At 49.4% G+C, this 8,962-nt stretch overlaps 1 long non-coding RNA gene across 1 annotated transcript; it reads right to left on the minus strand.

The window, feature by feature from the left end:
* Nucleotides 1-4,123: 4,123 nt before the first annotated feature.
* On the minus strand, nucleotides 4,124-7,740 carry LOC138743867 (uncharacterized). The gene is made up of 3 exons (XR_011345081.1): nucleotides 7,452-7,740; nucleotides 6,541-6,832; nucleotides 4,124-4,201 (listed from the first exon to the last, which is right to left on the minus strand). It is a non-coding gene; the product is annotated as an uncharacterized lncRNA (long non-coding RNA).
* Nucleotides 7,741-8,962: the final 1,222 nt, after the last annotated feature.

The raw sequence follows: 8,962 nt of genomic DNA on the forward strand, positions 1-8,962 counted from the left end.
ACGAGTCTAAATGAGTTTTATTTGAGGGGGGTAACAAAGGAAATGAATGAGGGTCGTGTGGTAGATGTGGTCTACATGGATTTTAGCAAGAATTTGACGAGACTCATCAGAAAGTAATTTGGCAAAGGATCAGAGTCACTTTGGCTGTGGATAAAAAATTGTCTTGTTGGAAGAAAGCAAAGAGCAGTGGAGTGCCACAAGGATCTGTTCTGGGACCCCTGCTCTTGATGATTTTTATAAATGACCTGGATGAAGAGGCAGAGGATGGGTCAGTAAGTCTGCAGACGATGTGAAGGTTGGAGGAGTTGTGGATGAAGCTGAAGTTTGTCGAAGGATACAAGAGGATACAAACAGGATGCAGATTTGGGCAGAAAAGTTGCAGATGGATTTCAATCCAGGTAAGTGTGAGGTGATGCATTTTGGAAGGGCAAACCAGAAGGCTGGGCACAAGGTTACCAGTCAGTTACTTGAGTGTGGATAAAGAGAGGGACTTTGGGGTTCAAATCCAAACATCCCTCAAGATTGTCGCTCAGGTTGATTGGATAGTTATGAAGGCCAATGGGATGATGAGCTTCATTAAACTTTTCTACGTGGTCGTGGGTGAAAGTGAGGCCATTTTGGCAAGAAAGCGCAGAAAAATTAACCACGATCACAGGAGTGGCCTCCACGTGAGACCTGGAGCAATATCTTCATGGAAACAAGCAACAACTTAACCAAATATCTAATCTCATTTATAAAAATAGCACTGGCCTTAGCGAAAAGATGTATCATGATCAACTGGATGTCCGATAGCACGCTGGGCTGTGGAAATGAACTGCTGTTACCTACGGGAAAAAAAAAAATCACATAAACGTGACCCTTTGGTAAAGGTCTGTCAGCTGTACCTGGACCACATAGGGGCCCAGACACTAATATAAATGAACAATAAAAGGGGATAAAAGTAACCATTAGATAGACCAAAACCAAGTTTCCCCAACTGGACTCATCTACTTGTAATCTTTGAAAATTTGGATATGAAAACAAACTGGAATAGAGAGAGAAAAAATTCAAAGTGCAAAAGGAAGAGTCCCTGAATGTGTGTTGAGTCTCGTGATGAAGGACTGTTCCTGAACCTGGCTATACCTCTTTCCTGATAGGAGCAGTGAGAACAGAGTGGGTGACGTGGATCCTTGATTCCTGCTGCTCTCTGACAGCAGCATTCCCGGCAAATGTTCTCAATGGTGGAGGGTTTTTACCTGAGATGTCCTGGGCGGTGTCCATACTTTTGCAGAGATTTTTGCTCAGGGGTATTGGTGTCACAAGAGAATAGCTCAAACCTACTACAAACTGAACCTTTCCCCCCTCACACCCGTAACCCACTATTTTTCTTGCATCAATGTGCCTGTCTAAATGTTAAAGGTCCCTATTATTCCAGACTCCACCATCCTGCCCGGCCATGCGCTCCAGGCACCCACAGCCTTCTGCACGTTCTCTTTTTACAAGTCCTTCAGCAGCCTTGTGTTTCCTCAGCACTGCCTGCTCCTCCACCAAGCTCTGCCACAAATCCATTCACTCTATGAGCTTCCTGCATCACTCCAGAGAAAAGCCCAAGGTTTCTCTCTCTGGATATTGCATTTACTTCATTCTGATGGGCTGAATTCCTGCAGCTTCCCAATCAAACATCTGCAATCACCTTGAAATTGTGCCCCTCTGCACAGATTTGTGCCACCTGCTTTTAAACAGGTTAAATCCTATGGGCATTCTGACAGTGTCCTTCCACTCTCCATCTCTCTCTACCGGTGGAACTAAATCCTTCTGCTCCAATTGTTGATTTGGTCTGGGCTTCTGTCCTTTTCCCTGGATTCTCATCCTCTGCTATTTCAGGCTGAACCTTGCCATCAGCCCCAGGAATAAAAATGTGGGGATATGGATCGGAATTCTTTCTGGCTGGGTACACATTGTAACATGGAGCCTGGAGCATCTCAAACACTGCTCTCATCTTCATGTGTGCACGGCGAGAGACGAGAACAAATCTGGTCCTTAGCCACTGATAAATCCATCTGCAGGATGTTGGCACTTTATTCCTGTGTGTTTTTTTTGAACCTTGCTTTGCGCTAGGGCTTTGAATTAAGATTTTTTCATTATTTTTTCCTTTTGAATTGAACATTACAAAATATGCTAATGCACTTTTCAAATTGTTTTACAATGTAAACAATATTTTAAAGAAAAATCTGTAGATTTCACCATCTGAGATGGAGGAACTAAACTGTGGCTTCGGCGGGTCCACGCCCAGGGGTATTCGGATTATTTTAAACAGGACCGTCTTCCAATGTCTGCAGCGGAACTGGCAGAAAGAGGATTGGGTTGTCGGTGTCATTGTTAATGACGTCTCATTCCAGCACAGAAACCTTCCAGTCTGTGGTGAACTGATTTTCTCATCCCACTGACAAGCACCCATTTCATATCCCTTCATACCCCTCCCGTCCATGCCCATATCCAAATGCTTTCTGCAGTTAAGCCATTTCTGAATCCACACATCCATAGATCCCAAGCCTTATGACTGAGTCTGTGGAGCCTATCAAATGCCTCACCAAAATGAAGACAAACCTCATCCTCTGCCAGACCTTCATCCGTTCCTTTTAGTAACATGATGGTTGAGGTCAGGGGTCGCCAAACGGGTCAGACTGTCGACCGCCCTCATAGCATCCCTGATCCCTCATCGACCCCCACGCCTGGAATCCTGGCGCTGGATGGGGTGGGGGTAACATCACTGCCGCATCTACTTGAGGAACAGAGAGTCCTGTGGAAAAGTGGAACCTTTCTATTATTGGCCCCGACCACCCGTCCCACTTGCAGGTCCCCATCCCCAGCCCCCTCACATCCATCACAAACTTCCGCTCATTCCCATCCAAGGTTCCCCGACCCCCCCCCTCACCCTCACGGGAGGACTCAGCCTCCCGGGTCCCCCTCAGCCTCGCGCGGGCCCCGACCCCCCCCCCCCCTTCAGCCTCGCGCGGGCCCCGGGCCCCGACCCCCCCCCCCCCTTCAGCCTCGCGCGGGCCCCGACCCCCCCCCCCCCCTTCAGCCTCGCGCGGGCCCCGACCCCCCCCCCCGCCCCTTCAGCCTCGCGCGGGCCCCGACCCCCGCCCCTTCAGCCTCGCGCGGGCCCCGACCCCCCCCCCCCGCCCGCCCGCCCCTTCAGCCTCGCGCGGGCCCCGACCCCCCCCCCTTCAGCCTCGCGCGGGCCCCGACCCCCCCCCCCTTCAGCCTCACGCGGGCCCCGACCCCCCCCCCCCCCTCAGCCTCGCGCGGGCCCCGACCCCTCCCCCCTCAGCCTCGCGCGGGCCCCGACCCCTCCCCCCTCAGCCTCGCGCGGGCCCCGACCCCTCCCCCCTCAGCCTCGCGCGGTTCCCGACCCCTCCCCCCTCAGCCTCGAGGGTCCCCCTCCTCTCCTCAGCCTCGCGGGTCCCCGACTACCACACACCCTAATGTCACCCCGACACAAACTCCCTCACGGTTCCCCGGCCCCACCTCACAACCATCTCCCCGCCCGTTCCCCTCCGAGCTCCGGCCGCCCCGGACCCAAAGGGCGACCCGTGGAAACTCCCTCCTCCCTGGTCTCGCTCCCAAAATGCCCCGGTTCCCGCCCGTGAAGCACGACACGAACCTCTCCCGCTCGCGACCAACTGCTCCAAAGGCGGGAAAGATCAACAACATGGCGGCCCCCAGGGGTCGCTCTCGCGAGAGCTTGGGCCACCCCTCCACGGGATCTCGTCTCCTCCGCCCCCAGCCCGTGGATGGAGCCCCAGTGTTCGAGGTCCAACCTTTTGGAGACCCCTCTGTCCTGAGAACCTCGTCCCACTGGGGAAGGGTCCGAGAGCTGCCTCGGGCCTCCAGTCCATCTCCCCTTCAGGCTGCACATTTCCACACCAGGACTTGCCCCACATTCCCCCCCAAGAGTCCAGTCCATCTCACCTCCACCACTTTGGCCCAAAGCTCATTCTACGCTCCCACCCCCCTCTGAGGGTAATGCACAAAACTCCCCACCCAATTCTGATTGGATACCCTGGTTTGTTTGCTCCAGACAGTATTCAGATAAACACACAACCAGCGTTTCAGGCTTGAGCCCTTTATTAGGCAAGTATCTGTACTATATAAAGTTCACTGCTTGACCTGCTGAGCCTCTCCAGCATTTGCGTCGCTACAGAAATTGGTTGAGTTACTACGTGTGAACACAGAAGAATTGACATCAGGACATTTCACCCCTGAACTGTACATCCAGAGACAGGAACTTTAAACATTCAGAACAGAACCACACAAATACCCCCAATTCACCTTCCCATTTTGTGAAGGGTGAGATAAAAACACTCCTTACACGGGGACAGATATGAACCTGGGTCACTGCCACTTTAAGAACATTCTGCTAAACATGCCAAGATCAAAATTCAATTGATTGTCCTGTAATAAAGTGCCATATTACACAAACCACTCATTCATGCATAAGGCAGATAGGGTTACATTAGCAGAAAGTTAAATGAAGTGCTTCTTGAAGTCAAGAGCAAATGAAAATTCCCCATTTCCCTCGCAGTCCCCAAACCCAGCTCTTGCCCACCTACATCCATCAGCAGCCCACACTTCAAAGGCAAACCTCAGACACAATCAGGTACAAACATCCCAAAACCATCATCCCAAGACAAGAGCGAAAGTTGCAGGCAGCGTAAACCACACAAATGAAACCAACACATTTCTCTGGCTCCATCGTCATGAGCCACATGGAAAACACCAGATTGCAAACTACCCACAAACAGTGGCTTCCACGAACACTAAATTCCTTTCATCCCAACAATTCAGAGAACAACCCCAGAAAAAGCAGCCACTGTAAAACCAAGCTTCCTACCTTCCTCTGATGGCAGCAACATCTCAGGCTGAAAACCACAGGTTACAGGGGGGGGAAGAGTTGGGGGGAAGAGTGGGGGGGGAAGGGAAGAGGGTGAGGGGAAGAGGGGAAGGGGAGGGGAGGGGAAGGGGAGAGGTTGGAGGGGAAGGGGAGCGGGGGAAGTGGGGAGCGGGGGAAGGGGAAAGAGGGGAGCGTGGGGTGGGGAGCGAAACTCATCTGCTTTAAACCCATGAATTTCTGTCACCTGATTAACAGCCCCTGAACTGATGCTCTCTCACTATTGGCCATGGTGATGGAGACAGCAGCCAGGCCTGAGCTGGAATCTGGCCAACAGTTAATTGGCTGATACTTCAGGTGAGAGGTATCACAGCTGCATGTTGCTAGACATTGAAACAAGGGGCGGATTCGACCTTCTTCATTGTGGTCAAGACAACATCATAGAATAGTAACGTCTTGAGCAGCTCCTGGAATGGGATGCTGCTGGGCAGTAGACTAGTTAAGCCAGTGACATAAGTTTGTGAGGTGATGAATTCAGCTCACATATGTGCTTGTATGGCCCATCTGGTCCAGGATATCTGGCCTAATGCCCTTGCCCACATCTCTATTCCCAGCCCTGCCCCTCCTCCCCCACCCCCCTCAATATATCAAGGACAGAATTCTCCTGGTCATTGCCTCCCACAACATATATTTTCCACCACTCCTGCCATCAGACTCCTCCTTCCTTTCTGTTGTGATTGCTCCATCAGTGATTCGCTCATTCCTTCCCATCAACTGTTCCCTTGGAACCTGACTCTGTGAAGCAAAACTTCACTGATGAACCTGCAGGGTCCTCCACTGGATCTGTTGATCCTGACGTGGCCTCCTCTATGCTGGGTAGATTGGACGCAAACTGGAAAAATCATTTCATTGGTCACCTTCACTCTGATGGCTCGAACAGCAAGATCTCCCAGGGGCAGACCATTTTAATTCCACATCCCATTCCCACTCAACATGGTTGTCCAAGGCCTCACGCATTGCCAAATCAAGGCCTAGCACAAATTCCGTCTTGGAAGTCTCTAATCAAATAGCATCAATATCAACCTCCAAATTTCTGGTAAGACCACTCCTCTGGTCTCTATTTCCCCACCTGTCTCCTTTCCTCTCATGTCCCTTTCCCTTCATTCTATCAGAGCTATGCTTCCCTGTCCTTTTTCCCCCATTTTTCTCTTCTACCCTCCTACATGTGTCCACCTGTTACCCCGTAACTGTTACCTTTTTGTCTCTTCCTCTCCCCTATCTTTTTATTCAAGTGTTTGCCTGTTATCCTGCACTCCTGATGAAGGGCTCAGACTCCTCAAAAAATCCCAAGAATTCCTCTCAAAACACCTGGACCCATGAACATGCCCAAATATCCACCATGTCCTTTTTAGTAAATACTGATGGAAAGCACCTAATCAGTACCACAACCATGTCCTCAGACTCCAAGCAACACTGTCACAGCCTCAGTGACCAGGTTTCAAATATGGCGCTGTCTGTAAGGAGTTGGTACTTTCTCCTTGTGTCTGTGGGTTTCCTCTGGTTTCCTCACATACTTCAAAACATACAGGGTTTGCCAATTCAATGGGGATTTGGGAAGCACAGCCTGTTACTGTTCTCTATGTGTAATTTTTAAATTCCAAACTGACCTTGAGTGGTCCCATTCCCTCTCCGGTTTTCCATGAGGGTATAAAATGCATTGGGACTCTCCCTCCACCCACTCGCCAAGGACTCTTTTCACCTTCCCATTATGTGCTCTGCTTGAAATCTTTCCTGTGACCTTTATACAGCAGGATCTCATTCCATGGAGGGGAGACGTTCTTGGTCAGGATCTCATGATCTCATTTCATGGAAGGAGGACGTCCTTGGAAAGCACTTTGTGATGTCAAACTACATTTAACAAGAGCCTCAACCAGAAAAACGAGTTGCTGATGCTTATATCTGGGCACAAAGACACCACATATGTGGTCTCAATGACCCAAAACACTTCAAAAATTAAACATTGGAATAAAGAGTGTTTTACAAATATTTAAGATTCAAAAACACCTAAAAATGATTGACTTAATTTTGGTGAATCACTGAGGGCTGGTGGAGATGGAGTTGAGAGAAATTGGGACCACACCGCCCTCCAGTGTCAGCATGGACAAACTGCAAAAGCCCACATTAGGCGCAATATCTCCCCCTGGTGTCAGCGTGAACTCACTGCACTCTTGAGCGCTTCATTCAGTGGGGCAGAATTGGAGGGGCAGAGACAGATGAGAGGGCTCAAAACAGAGGGGTCAAAAGCAAGAGGAGGAGACACCGCATGGAGTGAGAGGTGTGGAAAAAGAAGGGTGGAAACAGAGATGTTGAAACCAAGATGCAACCAGATGGATTCAAACAGATGGATTCAAACAGAGGGGAGGGAAGAGAGGGTTGAAAACAGAGGGATGTAAAAAGAGGCGGGGAAACAAAGGGAGGAAACAGAAAATTGAATCAAGAGGCGTAGAAACAGACGTTTGGAAACAAATGGGTGGAAACCCTAAACCTCAATGCCCAAGTGTTGGGTCACATCATTTACCAGCGTCCCAGGTAACGCATGAACCAGTCGGGTGGAGCATATCATTAACCAGCGTCCCAGGCAACGCATGAACCAATCGGATGGGGCACAGCATTAACCAGCGTCACGTGGAAGCTACGAACCAATTAGGTGGGGAATATCATTAACCAGCGTTTGAGGCACCTCACGAACCAATCGGGTGGGCAATATCAATATAAAGCATCCTCGGCCACGTATGAACCAATCGGGCGGTGAATATAAATAAACAGCATCACATGTAACGCATGAACCAATCGGGTGGAGCATATTATTAACCACCATCCCAGGCAAAGCATGAACCAATCGGGTCGGGTATATCATAAACCAGCGTCACAAGCAACCCCTGAACCAATCAGATGGGGAATATCATGAACTAGCGTCCCAGGCAACGGATAAACCAATCAGGAGGGGCATATCATTCACCAGCGTCCCAGTCAACGTATGAACCAATCGGGTGGGGTATATCATTAACCAGCGTCCCAGGAAATGTATGAACCAATCGGGCGGGGCACATCATTAACCAGCGTCACGTGCAACCCACGAACCAATCAGGTGGGGAATATCATTAACCAGCGTTAAAGGCACCTCACGAACCAATCGGGTGGGGAATATCAATAAAAAGCATCCTAGGCAAATTGTGAACCAATCGGGCGGTGAATAAAAATAAACAGCATCCCAGGCAACGCATGAACCAATCGAGCGGGGTATATCATTAACCAGGGTCACATGCAACCCCCAAACCAATCAGGTGGGGAATATCATTACTCAGGGTCACATGCAACCCCTGAACCAATCAGATGGGGTATATCATTAACCAGCGGCCCAGGCAACGCATAAACCAATCGAGTGGGGCATATCATTAACCAGCGGCCCAGGCACCACACGAACCAATCGGGTCTGTCTGTGACTCTCTCTCTCTCGGTGTCTCTAATATATGCTTATTCATTACCCACCATTATCCATCCCGACTGGTGGTGCGGGCTTTGTTCCCCAAGGCGTCCGTATTGGCTGTCCATAGACCATCTCTGCCCCAACGCATTCCTCGGTGTCACCTGCATTAAAATCAAGGTGGCATCAGCACCTTTTTGGACACTTTTAGACGTATTTCCTCAGTTGTTCTGGCCAGTTTTGTGTTTCGTTCACACATTCCTGCTGCCTGGGGTTCATGGCACTCGTGGAAGATCGCCAGTTCCTGAAACAATTCTTCATTTATCTTATTTTTTAAATTAATTTAACATATGCATTAAAAAACTTAAATTTCTTATTTGAAAATAAGATAAAATTAATGCATAGTGATTTAAAAAGTAACCCCTCCCACATCTGCCCAATAGAAAAGAAAAAAGAGAGAAAACATCTAGATAGTATATATAAAAATTGACCAAAACTCTCAAATAAAATCTTGCTTTTCTTGGTTTTAGGAGTCAGAAAGTTCGTGTTGGGTGATTACAACTTAATTCCTACAATTGGTAAATACACATCCCAAATCTTCAAAA

Source organism: Narcine bancroftii, chromosome 10 (genome assembly GCF_036971445.1).
Source record: "Narcine bancroftii isolate sNarBan1 chromosome 10, sNarBan1.hap1, whole genome shotgun sequence".
NCBI classification, from domain to species: Eukaryota; Metazoa; Chordata; class Chondrichthyes; order Torpediniformes; family Narcinidae; genus Narcine; species Narcine bancroftii.